The sequence below is a fragment of the Papio anubis genome, chromosome X, assembly GCF_008728515.1.
Source record: "Papio anubis isolate 15944 chromosome X, Panubis1.0, whole genome shotgun sequence".
Lineage (NCBI taxonomy): Eukaryota > Metazoa > Chordata > Mammalia > Primates > Cercopithecidae > Papio > Papio anubis.
In genome coordinates this window covers 135,207,785-135,224,114 of record NC_044996.1, presented here as the reverse complement: position 1 = coordinate 135,224,114, position 16,330 = coordinate 135,207,785, and the positions used below count along the sequence as shown (strand labels likewise).

Below are 16,330 nucleotides of genomic sequence, written 5' to 3'. Positions count from 1 at the left end.
TCTAAACGTGTGACATATCTTAAATTTTTACATTTAACCCTTTTAACTGAAAAACACAAAGTGATATAATTCTCCTATGTACAAAATAACTAAAATTTTTGTTTTAAAATATTATTTCCTAGTACACAACAGAATAGTTAGTAATAGGACCTAGGGTTTAAAGTTATGTGATTAATCTCATTCTTTCAAAATGGTTGGATTCACTCTGGAGCTGATACAGGAACATACATGCACGTGTGCAGGCAGACACACAAACACAAATCTCATATGGAGATAAAACATTCACAGTCTAAATTTGAGGCTAGTCATGAATGTGTGGCCTGAGACAAATGACCAACTCCCTTGAAACTCCCCATGATAAAAACTGGATGTAAGAGGCATGTGCCTTTGGGGTTAAGGAAAATTAATCAACAGAAAGATGGAAAGCTAGCAGTGAGGGCTGTAAGAATGATGGGACCTTGGTACCCAGGTGATGGCTAAGATGATCTGGCTGATCCAGTTGCCTGAGCAGGTGGCCCCTTGCTCCCTCCAGGCTCCAGGTGTCTTCATCCTGAGAAAACACTCATCCCAGGAGGAGGACTTTCCTGGAGAAAGGAAGGTGTTCTTTTGTCCAAGGTACAGGATATGAGAGGAAACATCTTGAAGGAGAAAATTCCCAGTGGAAGAGGAAGGCCCTAGGGACTTCCTCAGTTTTAGGGTTTGGGCTTGAGAAGGGAGATGGGGAACTCAGGATAGGTGCTCTTATGAATTATTGTTGCAGACCAAGGGCATAGAAGTTAAATGGGTTCATGTCTGTTAGATTCATCTTTTTTGCTCCCTCCTCTGAAGTAAGAGGCAAAAATACTGACCTGGCGAGTCCATTCAGACATAGCATTTAATCTCCAGCTTACACTGTCACAACTCTTGCCACCATCCTGCTAGCTAGCTTATTCTTTTTTATTTAGAATTTCACAATTTTATTCTTTGTAGTCTCTCCTGACCCCTGCTATGACACAATCAAGATAACCTGCACCCTGAAGGAACACCTAGGATCCCTGTGAAGACAGAATGCATTGCCAGTTTAATCCACAGCCAAATTCAATGGGCAGGTCTTCTGGTTCAGAATGCCAAGGATATAGAAGTTTCACTTGTATATTCAAGAAGTGACCAAGAATTAGGAGTCTCCAGACCAAATGCATTCTGTGAGCTCACTTATCCATTAGAATAAGGAGATCGCCCATCATCAGCACATCATCCATAATTTTTTATCCCAAATTTCCCTTAATGGAGGTATTGACATTTTTAATCATAAGGTAAACCCACCTCTCAATGCTTTCCTACAAGTATTCTAGGTTATGTCTGCATACTCCATGAAATACAGTTATTTTTCTAACTTGGAGTACATTAAAAAGAACATGCAATTCTATCAATTCTATCAATAATTTTACTTTCAGGCCCTCACTTTGTACAACTCTAAAGCCTTCACTACCAGGGAAATTAGTGAGTCACTAGACCAAGGAATAAACTTGGATGCCAACACTGGGTGGCCTGTGATTAACTGTTAATACCAGGTGGCTCTCAGCCACTGCCCAGATGATTCCCAGGGCACTTCCTCTAGTTCTTTTCCAAATATCCTCTGGACTATAGAGACTAAGTTTATTGTTAAATTTACCAAAACATAACTGAGATGACAAACATACTGTTAAAATTCCACAATGTTACACCAAGCCACACGAAAATGGTTTCAGAACAGGAAGCTCCTATAAGTATTTCAAACAACAAACAGCATTAAAAATGAACAAATGAATTATTTGAGAGTACTAAATTTCAGAAACGAAATCAAGACAATTTACTCGATTGTCCACTCCTCTTAACCCCTGTTCACCTGGGTAATTAAGATTTAGTTCACTTATTCCTGCTTGGATTTTTGCTATGAGATCATCCTTCTTATAGAACTATAGGTGAAATATTTTTTTAAAGACTGCAGAATGATGTTTCTACCTTGGACCAGCAGAAATACAGACTTTCAGAGGACTCAAAATTACTGAAGTGTGAAACACTGGAAATGAACCTGAGTTTGGGAGGCAGATTGCAATGGGGACTCAACTCAGAAGGGACTTGCTCTCATCTTAAGCATAATTTCTCAACTCAAAAACTTCTCTAACACAAACTCAATATTTGTAGGGACATGGATGCAGCTGGAATCCATCATTCTTAGCAAACTATCACAAGAACAGAAAACCAAACACCGCATGTTCTCACTCATAGGTGGGAACTGAACAATGAGATCACTTGGACTCAGGAAGGGGAACATCACACACCGGGGCCTATCATGGGGAGGGGGGAGGGGGGAGGGATTGCATTGGGAGTTATACCTGATGTAAATGACGAGTTGATGGGTGCAGCACACCAACAAGGCACAAGTATAGATATGTAACAAACCTGCACGTTATGCACATGTACCCTACAACTTACAGTATAATAATAATAAATAAATTTTAAAGAAAAAAAAAAAAAAACTGGCTGCTACATCCAAGATGAATTCATCATACGGTATTTTGAATAACATAATACAAGCACTCAGCATCTGCATATTCAATCATGCAGTTTAGTATTTGACTTTGAGTGATAAAGACCACCAAATAAAGACACTACTCAAATGCTACTTTACTGATTAGTACTCTGGCCGATTTGAGAAGCAGGTGGGTTAGTAAAGGCACAGTAAAACAGGGCCATGAACTGATGGAAAAAGGGGAGGAGGGGATCCAATTGGATTTAACTGCATTCTGAAAGACTGGAAATTGATAGCATAATGTAGGCTGTTTCAGTAAAAATGCAAAGTGGTTCTTAAAAACAACAGTGTAAATAATACATCAAGTAAGAATAGATGAAAAAAGGTGATCCAGTAACATTTTATAGGTAAAGAATGTTACTCTGAACTATCACTGCATTTAGCCTCCAAATGTCAGCACACTCAAATTCATTTGCTCAACCAGTAACAGACAACTAAGAATTTCTGCCAAGCAAATTGTAGGGGACCAGAGGGACTGTTTGGAAAAAAAAAGTGACAAGCAGATGAGCACTGAGATGCTAGCCTCAAGTTTTAAAATAATTAATACAATAGATATTTTGAATAACTTGTCATTTCTTCTTTAAGAAGTGCTGACATTATTATTATTGTTGTTTTTACCTCATACCTGAAGTGAGAACCAGGGAAGACTTTTAATTTCACCAAACACCCACCTGACGGAATTCATGCAAATCAGATTAAACTGTTAACCAAATCTTTTCTGTGCTTTCACATCTGCCTATAACATGCTCATTCTTAGTAATTGGATCTCTAGGACATTCTTTAAAATAATCACATACTCGCCTGACCATGCAACCTGATTAATAATGAATGAACATTCCTGAAAAGAATCACTTCGAAGCATGGCAGATGTCTGTAGGGATATGAAGGCTTTAATGGTCAAAATTAAGGGGAAATGGAAGCTGGGTCACACTGTCTGGTTATTTTAATTGAAACCTAGTCTTCCAAATTTACTTAATAGAACACAAATACTCCTTCTCGAGGTTCATTTATACAAGCAGACAAGCACAAAGACAAATGGCAATGCAAAAGAACAACCCAGATTCCTGGAGGAACAACCACCCTATCCTGTTCTGTCTTAATAGTGCTGAAAGCCCCTCAACAGTTTCAGAAATCCAATTTGTTCAACTGAAAGACTGATAAACAGGTTAAAAACAGGAACTAGTACATTGGTCCTTAATAGTTCTTTGAGCACCTCTCTAGATTCTGACAAACAGATCACCTCGAATACCCACCAATGGACTGCACACTAGTTCTTTTTGAAGAAACATCGCCGTAGGCAGAGGATGGGGACCCACGAAATGACAGACAGGCCACCGAGACCAGATGGTGGGTGGCAGGCAGTGCTGGAGCGGTCCTGTGTGTCTGTGAGTGCGTCAACAGTGAAACACAACAGGAAAATCGGTCCAACAATTCCAGGAAGGCCAGCTCCACCTCATCCACTCCGCCAGGGTTGCCTGAGTTGAAGAATCAACTGCCTTTTCCATGGCCCCCGCCACGACTTCCCTATCCTCTGGCCTACTCAATGTTCAACTGAACGCAAATGAAAAGTTAGCTCAGGTCAGCTCAACACCCACTGCCTGGTCCAAAAAAATGATGACTTGGCAACAGGATCTGTACTCTCATTCCTTACAGGGACCAGCAGCAGCTTGGCCGACTGAGACAGTGTCCTGTGGCAGAAGGCTGAATGCTAGCTTTCCATGCCACCAACAGGAGCCATCCTGCCCAGCTCCTGGGGTTGGGAACAGGCACTAGACTCATTTACCTTTGGGGCCTTTCAATGTCCTACTGAGCATATGATCACATTATGCTCTGGATGCTGGCTCGTTCGTTTAAAAAAATAATATACACATTATTTTGTGCCTTTATCTTCTGAATTAATGTATAATGTTTGGAAGAAGTTTTCTTCAAAGTTACATCAGGAAGAACAATCTCCAGTACAGATACAATAAAACAGTCATTTATTTCTTCCAAAAATAGTGACCTAAATAGCAATCTATCATCCTGATAAACAATTTAAAATATATGTATAAAATATACATATATATGTATATATACACAGGTTTCACATACACACACACATATGCATACATTATGTACACACATATATAAAAATAACATATGTGTGTATATATATTGAATATTACATACACAGTATATATATAATAGCAAATCTGTGATGGGTGTCCAAAATTTCAGTCTCCAGAATGGCAAAGAAAGGGTGAACAGAGAATAGAAAGTAATCTTCTAAAATTTGATTGACTAAAGGAGGAAGGGGAAGTAGTCTTCCTAAAAGCAAAAAAAAAAAAAAAAAAAAAAAAGTCCTGCACTGCAGTTCTTTGAAGGATGTTGCTTATCACTATGCAGGACAAGAAACTGCAAGTAAGGTAAATCATTAGGAAAGTGTTTAAAAAAAGAATCTTGCACAATTCAATTCATAATCCAGACACTTGGACTCCACCAAAGGTGTTTAAGGAACATTCATGATAAAGGGGATGCAGAGGCAAGAACTGCTTCCTCGGGTTGCCCAGTTTGCACGTCTCAACATCTACTTTATTGCCATTGCAACACTTCACAGTAAATCAAAGCATGCTTCACATGTTAGGACATAAAAATGCAAACATAGATTTTTTGGCATATGTCTCTCCAAATTATAACTTCATTTGTCTTTTAACAATGAATAAAAGGATTACTCAATTTCACATACAGATGACTTCCTTAAGAAGTTCTCATTGTCCTCGGAAGAGACACACATAGATCATCAAGTAAAATTCTAAAGAACTTTTCATCAAGACATGCCTTTTGTTAAAACAACATTTAAATTGTCAAAATTCTACAGGCCTAACTTTTCCCTATTTTGGCACTGTAGTGGAAAATTAGCCTGAACATCTGAAGTTGAAACATCAGGAAAGAAATATTTACTCCACCCCTCAAGAGAAAATGATAAACAACAAAAAATTATAATCTTTTAAAGGGCATAATCTGACAACTTGCAGATGAAATTTCCCACTATCTGAATGTCTCAGACATTTCATGTCTTTTACAGTTTAAGAAATAAAGCATTTAGTTTTAAAGGCACACAGAACCTGTTTTACATTATATTGAAAATGACCGATGTTTTCCAGGTCTATGCTGTACCAGGTATCATGCAAGAATTTGGTTCTGAAGGCAATGATAGCAGATTGGACAGAGAGGAAGAGGGTGAGAGCTGGTCACGCCTAGTCTCCTGGCAGAAGTCTAAATCAATCCTCCTGGTGAATGGACCAACAGCGTGGTGGTAGCAGAAATGGTAGTTACTAATTTCTGTGAAACCAGCCACAGATGAAAAGTGTTTAACACTACCGTCCCTGAATGCTTTCTCAAATGTATTTATAGTTTGCTAGGCATTTCTATATATATATTCATAGAACTATTTATATGTCTGTATAAAGTCCTATATATGTCCATAATGGAATTAGTTTTTGTAGTTATATATAATGTGTATGTATACATAAGTACACATATACATATACAAAAGCACCTTTTCAAAATTATTTGAGACTGGCTAGAATTCACTCTTCACAAACCCCTCAGTTATAGCATCCCTTCTGCATTACAGAAACATTCCTTCCTCAGTGCAAAAACAGAAACCTGTAGATAATGTTTATTTAAAAACAACAACTGCCTGCTCATATCTGCAAAAGGTTACCTGGAAATGAGCAAAATGACACAAGTGATCTATTCTCTGAAAGACCAGTCAAGTGGGATTTTTGCAGCAAGTATAATAGATTGTGCCCTGGAGAAAAGCTTGCTGCTTGGGGAAACTTTTTCTTACTTTATTTATATAATACTCTCCTAGAAGGCAGAGAAAGTACACACCCTCCCCTTCCCAATTATTACCAACCAGGAGCAAAATAGTTATTGGTGATGGCCAATGCGACATTTCACAATTGTTCTCTGAACACTGGAAAGCTTAAGTTCAAAGACAAGAACAAATACTAGTCTCGTGACTCATGGAGGTAATGACGATGTTATAGAGTAACTGATTCCCATTGTGTGAGCAGATTGGGAAATTTTCTCAAATATGATGGCTCCTTTTCTCAAAGAAAATCGCTTTTTCCCTCAACTTCAAAGTCAGCCACACACAAAAACCTTTTGCTCACAATACCCTGAAGCCACCTCGTGATCTTAAAAAGTAAGGAAAACTAACCCTTATTCATAATTCCTGGTTAACTATTACGAATAACATGCTTTAAACATTTCCCCTGATCACTGAAGCTCTACAGTCAGGGGAAGAAGTCTTTTTTTTTTTTCAAGGCAACAGAAAGAGGAGTGACTCTTTTGTTCTGAATGTTATTGTAAAGCACCACATGAAAGAAGAGGAATGATGGGAACATGGCAACGAAAAGGACAACAGCGCTGACAAATGAAAACAGGATATTAAGAACAGCGTCGGGACTGTGTGTCTGTACAGAACAAAGCCGGGAGGCTTCTCGGGAGAAATTCAAGCAAAAATACTCTTAACACATTTACATGCTAATGGATGAACTGTAGTTTCTCCAGGTGGCACAGATCTTTAAGTCTGGGGCAATAAAATTAGGTTATCATTAAAACACATACACACACACACACTGTAAAGTGTCATAAAATTAAAACTGCTTTCAAATCACATTCAGTCACACCCCCTGCCCTTTCAACCAGTGATCCACTTCTTGAAATTTCTAGATCTCTGTTTTTCCCTTTGTAAAATAAGATACTGGTTCTGTCAAATAACTGAGCTAACTTAGTATATAGTCCCAAGGAAAGTGAATTTTCTACAAAAAGAAAAACAATTTTCTCTCCATTCACAGCACACTCTAACTTACACTTTAAATATAACCTTTCAATAGAGCTTTCAAGAACTCCCAGGGAAACTATGCAGTGGGTATTACGTTGAGAAACAATTACAGCAACTAAGCAGCTAACATTAATATAGTACACTGGTTTTGCCAAATCATGGTGGTAATATCTTATACTTTTCTTCTGACGCAAATTCCACAAAAGCTGCTAGTATGATGGTATATTTAATAAAACATCATCATAATTTACTGGACTTATCACATAAGAATTATTATTGTAGTCTCTAAAGAGGTTCACAAAAGTAAAAAATATGTCTGATTTTGCACTCCATTAAAAATTTCAGTCTTTTTTTTTTTCTCTTTTCTATGTTCTGCCACTATTCTCCTTTCCCCCTTTTCCTGATCAGTCCTTTCCACTGTCAGATGAGTGATGAGCTGATGTGATTTCTTCTTTACTAAAGCATTTCATCCAGCTTTCCCTCTGGCATGCTTTCAGAAAACTTTGGGCTAAGCCCTGAGCTCAGTGGGCCCAAGAGTTCTTGGTCTAGTGGGCTGACACTGTCGATGTGGTGTCCTGTAAAAAAAAAACATGTAGAGGCCAGGTGCAGTGGCTCATGCCTGTAATCCCAGCACTTTGGGAGGCCGGGGCGGGCAGGTCAGGAGTTCGAGACCAGCCTGGTCAACGTAGTGAAACCTCGTCTGTACTAAAAATACAAAAATTAGCTGGTCGTGGTGGCAGGTGCCTGTAATCCCAGCTACTTGGGAGGCTGAGGCAAGAGAATCACTTGAACCTGGGAGACAGAGGTTGCAGTGAGCTGAGATCATACCACTGCACTCCAGCCTGGGTGATAAGAGTAAAAAAACTCAGTCTCAAAAAACAAAACAAAATGAAACAAAACAAACAAAAAACAAACAAACAAACAAAACCACGTAGTACCTTGAAGTCAGATAAACCTGAGTTCAAATCCTGGCTCTGCCATTTCCTTGCAAAGGCAGATTGGAGCCAGATACTGTACATATCTTATACTCACAGATGCTCTTCCTATCTTCTATGCAGTTTCCTTATCTGTAAAACGTGGACGATGAGAGCAATCTTAAGGGTCCTTTGAGGATTAGTGAGGTGAACTTTTTAAAGTGCCTGACAAAATTATCGCTCTTATGGAAGGACAGGGTGGTAGGGGTTGTGGGGTTGGGGTCCTTCTTCCCTTGTTGTTCTGAATTGCCTCTTCCCACTCTTCTTTGAATAAATTCATTATCTGTGTTTTTTACCGGAAACCACTTCATACCATTTTTGCGAGCGAGGATATAAATCCATTTATTCAATAACATTCATGGAGCGTCTTATATGAACAAACAGTATGTGAATGTGAAATGAACTAGCATTTTTATTCTTAACATGAATGACTTATCTTCACATTGGCAATTTCATCTATTTCCTACACTATGACATACCTCTGTTCATTACCACTGATCTCCCACCATGAACTTGGGGCTTCACTTCTGCTTCCCACTGAGGGTCACCCTGTCTCATATGCACTATTTGTCAGAATTTTTTATTTTGCAGGAAATAAGGTACCCTGGCATGGATGGAGCATGTGAAACTATCAAGAACAGTGAAATGTTTCAGATTTTTGCTATTTGCCAGTTTCATTTCATGAATGCTGGCAGAAGACACCTGAATCAAAGATAAAGGCTGTTTTTACTCAAATGGTATGTATTTCATGTTCTGTTGGTTCCCCTTGTCCTCGAAGTCCTATGGAGCATCCTAGGTCCATGTTTGCACACTCAAGAGATTTGCATCATACCTGAGCAACCCCAAGCTTAGGGAATCTGAATCTTTTATAATGGACTGCGAGTTAGCCTGCCCAACTTTTGCCCTGGAAGAAGACGTTGTCTTTAATATAATGAACAAAAAACAAACCTGCCTTCTCCTCTGGAGCAAGATACTACCTCTATCTCCCAAGACTGCTATACAAACATCCTGGGAAATAGTATGGAATAAAAGCATTCAGTGCTCCAGCTCACAAGAGGTACAAAAAGGTGATAGATCCATGGAAAATTATTTCCTAATAGACACAACTCCTGTCTCCTCCTGGGGATATGGCCAACAGTTGTTACTAGAAATCAGATCATCACTGGGCTTTCTAGCAGTTACCATAGAGGCAGAATTTCATTTGGTATTGAATGACCCTTGAGTCATAGAAGACTAGAGGTAAAAGGAGCCTGCAAGAAAGTGATGAGAACTTCCTTACCAACGGCTCCAAGCTCCTTATCCGACCACCCTTTGACATCAGCTGTTGTACCAGGAAAATTGGCAGAAGGCAGGTAAGTCTCACCCATAGATTTTGCTCAACTAAACAGAGCCCTTAATGTCCTTCATAGTCCCAAAACAGCTTGGGTCTGGTCTGCAACTTCAGCTCTTCACTCTGAACCTAAGCTAATTTTAAGAGTTTGGTGCTTGTTTCAGCAGCACATAGACTAAAATTGGAATGATACAGAGAAGATTAGCATGGCCCCAGCGCAAGGATGACAAATTCATGAAGCATTCTATAATTTTTTATTATTCAAAAAATATTAATAAAATAAAAGAGTTTGGAAGAGTAAGCTAATTTTGTTACTTTTATGACATTAGAAATCCTATATGTACATCCATTTTGGCTTTCTCTAAGCATTAAAAAAAATTAGAACTACTTATTTTGGAGTAAAATCAGAAGAGTCATTTCTTTCACTACTCTTTCATTCCCATGGTATTTTTTGAGGTCATTCTATGTGCCACGAGCTGCTCTAGGCAGCAGCAAATTGGTGGTAAATACGAGCGTGAAGGCCTGCCCTTGGAGAGCTTACATTTTAATGAAGGAAATTAAAAAAAAAAAAAAGGTTTTTAAAAACACAAACATTTCAAAGACTCATGCATGAAAATGAAAGAAATAAAAAGGATGACATGATAGAAGGTAGATGGGTGGTGCAAATCTATGTTAGCTAAGGGGATATTACTACTCATATTTGTGCTGGCTTTCTTGACATCTTGGCTTTTTCCCTGTCAATAAACAAGCAAAGAGTATCTGAATTTCAGTATAAAACTTTCCGGTGTTTGGTCAGAGAGCTGTGATTTAATTTTTCAAGTTGTTAAATGTTTAGCTTCAGATTGCCTCAAGGATAGAGTTCTTTTTCAAGGGCATAAAAATCCAACTTTTACTATTTCTTACAGGAAAATGCAATGTGATGAATTATTGTAAAATAGTGACATCTTTATTTATTTTAGCAATAAAATTTTGAAAGAGAGAAGTCATGAACACTTAGTGAGCCAAAAAAGCAGGAACCCCGATGTTTTAGTCCATTTTGTGCTGCTATAATAGAATTCCTGAGACTAAGTAATTTATAAAGAACAACGATTTAGGCCGGGTGCGGTGGCTCACACCTGTAATCCTAGCACTTTGGGAGGCTGAGGCGGGTGGATCACGAGATCAGGAGTTCAAGACCAGCCTGGCCAAGATGGTGAAACCCTGTCTCTACTAAAAATACAAAAATCAGCTAGGCGCAGTGGCAGACGCCTGTAATCCCAGCTACTAGGGAGGCTGAGGCGGGAGAACTGCTTGAACCCGGGCAGCAGAGGTTGCAGTGAGCAGAGATTGCACCACTGCACTCTAGCCTGGGCGACAGAGACTCCATCTAAAAAAACAAAAAAACAAAAAAAACCAAAAACAAAACAAAACAAAAAAATGAGAGCAGGTCAGGGCCTAGTCTCTCTGTTTCCAAGATGGCATCTTGAAGGCTGTGTCCTCTGGAAGGGAGGAATGCTATGTCCTCATGTGGCAAAAGAGTAGGAGAGGAAGAACCCACTTCCATAAACCCTTTTAATAGCGGCATTAATCCATTCGTAAGGGCTTTACCATTAAGCCCCACATCCCAGTACTGCTGCATTGGGGATTAAATTTCCAACAAATAAATTTTGGGTGACACATTGAAACCGTAGCATATGGTATTCAGAATTACCTGAATATCTTAAGTATTTGATTCTAGGATGTTAACTCAAAGTTGAAAATAACCATGGATGTACAGTTAAGGTTATAGGGATGGACAGGAAGGAAATGAATAGAGACATTGGAAGAGGCATTGGTTTTGTCTGTACTTACTCACCAGCTTTTGCACCACTAGAAAAGGAAATTTCATGAAGGAAAGGAAGTAAATGAGGGAAGAGTGCTGGGGGAAATAAACACATGTGACTACAGCTTTATGACTGGTGAGCACCAAAGATGAGTTAAGACTAGATCCCACTGGCTGACAGCCAATGTCTTTTGACATGTCATAATGTCATTTGACAATGACAATGACAATAATATCAAAAAGCATTTCAAAATAAATAAATTCACTGGCTAGGTAATATTACAATAGCAGCTGGATCACGATTTTTAGAGCCCATCTCTTTAAGAAAGGGTTAGAAGGAAAATAGTCGCAGAGGCAATTGTTGTAGGAGAATAAAGAGTTGTTATTGTAGCTATAGCAGAGACCAAGGGAAGAGCTTGGGAAGTCTGGGTGGTGGGTGCCCTGTGCCACTCTTCCACAGTGAAGCAAATAAGGTTTGTGGGAGGACAGGGTCGCAGGGGTCCAGGGGAGGGGTTATAAAGCAAGTAGTCTTCTGAGGGTGAGTTATTCCCAACCCAAAGACTTTTTGGCCTAAAAACCAAGATTTAAGTTGTTTATTTGGAGACTTGAGAATTTTGCCCAAAATATATGTAAAAAAATGTACTCTATATAAGAACAAATCCCATAAATGCTATGAAGCTCCTAATGGCTTTTAAAATATATTCTCAAGGCAGGCTAAAGTCTGAGAGATTCTCCTTACATTATCAAAGTACGCTTCCTTGATCTTTGAGATAAATTATAAATGTAATTTGTAAAACATGAATACAAGGCACGAATTTGGAGTTAATATCAAAAGATATGACCTTAGGGAGTTGACTTAAGAGTTTTTTCTTGTTATTTTGCTTTGTATCTTATTGTTTGTTTAAAATTTAAAGGAAAAACGTTTCATTTTAAGCAATTTAATTCTCATTGAAATGCATTTTAAGTGTGAGTTTCATAGTTTCATCCTGTACATTTTATCCATTGAATCAAATTAGACAAGAAGCTGGCTTTTAAACATTAAAAAAAAATCCATTTCTTAAACATAAAAAAAATCAAAAGAACTCAGTACTTAAGATGCAATATAGGGCTTAAAAATTCACTTACAAAAAAAAATCTAGCTTTAAGAACAGTGAGCTTTCAAGGTGGCTAAGCTATATTAAAGTGAAGTTATACTTATTTTGACTATAAATATGAATACTAATTGGAGAAAGTATCACACAACTATATGAGAACACATTTCATTTTTGAAATAACAAATTTGAATGCCTGATTTGTCATCTTGATTGTAAAGATATGTCGTTTATCTCTTTTACGTAGCTCCTTTAGCTTGTCCTTATTTAAGTCAACAGGGTCTCTTGATTCAGGGCATCATTCCAAACAATTTTGCCAGTTGTCTAAATCTATTCTTCCCATTCCAAATTCCAAGTGACTCTCTCTCTTTGAAACAGATGCAAATACTTAGTTTCACAACTTTAGTCATTTTCATCCTTAGAATACAGACTGGAAACTGCTCACTCCTGGGGTGCTGGGCAAAGGGTGCCAGACGATGGCAAGAGTGCTGGTGACTTCACCAAAGAGAGCTTTGTTGTGCTGGAGCCACTGCCAGCTACCCTCCTCCGAGCACTGACTGCCAAAACATCACAGTCCAAAGAGGGGTGCTCTGCTCCCCCTTCCTACCTCCCCCACATCCACCTCCCTGCCTATCAGCATCCAGAAGCAATTCTTTGCATGGGTGCTTCTTCATCCTGATCCTGACTGGCAGCTCCAAGGATTAAACTCAGGTCCTTTGGAGCAGTCGCTTTATGCACATTAGCCCCCTGGGGTGTTGAACTCCAAAACCTCTATTTTTTCCCCCTGGTCTACCCTGTATCTCACAAAACCCTAGTTAGCCACTGTGGTACACAGCCTTTCTTCTATTCCACGCTATCAAAAGAAAACAAAACAAAACACCAGACCTTACAACAATATGATGGATATGGTAATGATCGAGGGTCTTTAGGGTAGTGGGTAAATTCCAAATTCTTTCATAACTGAGACTTGGGAACTCGTTTTCTTCTTTATCATTAAGACTTCACATTTTCATCAGCAGAATCTTGCTTACAATAGCACAAATGATCATTTGGCTGAATGAAAATGGCTTGTGGGGTGTGTGTGTGTGTGTGTCCATTAAAAAAAGTTCCTCAAAACTGCTGAATGAAAATCAAGAACAGTGTCTTCTTAATCAAACAAAATTTCCTGCTTAGTGACTGCATTTAAAAAAAAAAAAAGAAAAAAAAAAAAAGAAAAAAGACCATCTGGCCTCTGTCTGCTATTTGAGAGGTTTTTTTCTCCTCCTCACTTCCTGGTTATCTTTAGCAAAACATTATCATTTCTCGTATAAATTGTTTTTACCACGGTGCATTTCCTTCTGCACATTACTTTAATAAATGGGATAGAAAGCATTGCTCCATTTCTTGAAAAATACTTTTCAGTTATAAATGGTAGGTTTAAAGGGGGAAAAAATGAAAAATGTGCTTAAAAAAAGGAAGATGAAAGTCCAATCACAGTGAGGGCATTAACTACTCATGTTTCTTTAAACACTTCTGCCAAGGCAAGCTCTTTTTCATATATATATACTCTCTCTATATATATATACTATATATATATACACATGCATATATAGTAATAATTAAATTCCAAAAGTGAAAAGCCACCCTACGCACCCTATCCTACTCATTTAAGGTGATAACTATACTAAATACCCTCCAAGAAATAAGTCTGAAATGGAATTAATTTCCACGTGGGAACAAAGATGACAATAAAAGTACAATCAAATCTCAATTAACTGAAATTATTTGGAAATGAGAGAGTTCTGGTTAATTTAATTTTCTGGTTAACTGAACCCCAAATAGAAAACTTAAAAAAAATCCTAATTGAAATATTTCTACAATGCTTGAGTCCACTTTACTTGCATAACTACAAATCACATATTGGATCTAATTGAAAGGTTTCAGGTAATTTCAAATCTTATTTTTCCTTGAGATCATCATTAAAAAGACCTTTTTTCATTTGATCATAAATAGAGATGACAAAGGAGATTGATTTGAATGTATAATTGTATCCATGACCATGCATTTTTACAGTAATTCATAATATCACCTTCTTCCTTGTATTTCACAAATCTTTAGGAAAAGTATAATGCAGAAAACTTGTGGTTAATTAAGTGTTGATATTTTAGTAAAGTTCAGGTAAACTGAGGTTTTTGTGCATTTACATGCTAAACAAAATGACAAAGATTCCTGCTTTTCTTACTGCTGTTCAGTAAGTATAAAAAATGAATGATAATTTTAATATAGTACTTCTGATCAATTTTGTTAGCACAAATTAAAGACTATGGAACACTTCGAGAAATATATAAATGAATTGAGAAAGCACTAGTGTTTAGTTTCTCAGTGGAACATAATGGCAGCTCAAGACTGGTCCCAAATGTCCTCCTTCCATGGTGCAGTCACGATCAGTCCAGCTTGGGCTCCCCGTTCCAATTTCCCACAGAAATTTATACTGTGCCACTTGAGTTACCAAATAATGACACCATTTTGAATCAAATTATTGCCCAACAAAAAGAGACTTCTAGTCTTATATTTTAGGGTTCCACCTTTTGATGAAGCTCCTGTATTGGGTAGGAGATCAGGAAAATGTTAGCTAAGATCACTTCCAGCTCTACAATTCCAAATAGCTTGCATTGTATGTGGGAAGATAAGGATAAGACTGGGACTCATGTTCTCTCTCTGAATACCCACACACTCTCATACTGTGTCTCTCTACCTCTGTCTCTGTCCCTCTGACACACACACACACACACACACACACACACACACACACACACACACACTTTTTCTTTTGGGGAGAGGAAGACATCACCAAGCCCTCATCCTCCAAAGCAATACTACGCAAATTTATTTTGAAATCTTTTATATGCCAAGAACTCTGATAGCTACCAAGCACACAGTAAGGTTTTCATAAATATTTCCATAAGGGACTGAATGAAGCTGAGGGGATGTGCCATCTCTCACTTATGGGCCTACAAAACATATTCTTATAGGGAGAAAATATCAATGATGTCAGATTTAGCCGTGGTACTGGTATTTGTGCTGATGACTATTTTGAAAATAGTATAGTTGTTACATACTAAAAATAGGACTCTATTGTAAGGCATATATATGTGTGTGTATATATATTTATGTATTAATATTATCAACTAGTATGTCTTGGGCACAAATGTGTGAAGAATATTTTGAGGATACATGTATTGAGTATATATTTTACAGCTCAATCTGTAACTCAGTTTAGACCTTGCAAAGACAAAATCAGTGGGTCCTTATTTTTGTTCACTTTGTTCTCTATCTGTACTGTCTTCTCTCAGTATCTTTTCATCCACCCTTACCCTGAAAAACGAGAATGACACTAAAACATAGGCACTTTTTCTTTCTAAGGACCCCTCAAGCGATATTATAAACTTAATATCTTGGGGAATTCTGCAGAGACTTTCCAAACTGGTACACTCAAAATCAGTGTCAAGGCCCTGAGGCTGATTGGGCCCCAACTTCTGTCACCACAGTGATTTCTAGGTTGATTGGGCGCACTTGACATCCTTGGGTCAAGGGTATGGACAAGTAGCCCTGTGCCATTTAGAACCACCAAACACTCTTCCAGCCCATGGAAGCAGCATCAGGAAGTACTGTGGATTATTACCTGCTGACTTTATGTGAACTTGTCCTTCCAATAAATACTTATTTTCCTTAGAAAAGGGCAAAAAGGTGTCATGATATATTACTTAGGT

General features: G+C 38.1%; 1 protein-coding gene and 1 non-coding gene across 6 annotated transcripts in view; one reads left to right on the top strand and one right to left on the bottom strand.

Annotated features, from left to right (window-relative positions):
- Positions 1-16,330, bottom strand: part of MID1 (midline 1) — a 256,980-nt gene that overhangs the window by 154,216 nt on the left and 86,434 nt on the right. Inside the window, exon 1 of one of the 5 annotated variants that reach the window (XM_017954013.3) lies at positions 3,805-4,628. The exons of the other annotated variants lie outside the window; for them this stretch is intronic. The gene's annotated coding sequence lies outside the window, so the exon portion shown is untranslated. Of the gene's footprint in view, positions 1-3,804; positions 4,629-16,330 lie in introns of those variants that run through there. 5 annotated transcript variants of the gene reach the window in all.
- Positions 9,841-9,943, top strand: LOC116272183. The gene has a single exon (XR_004180911.1). It is a non-coding gene; the product is annotated as a U6 spliceosomal RNA (small nuclear RNA).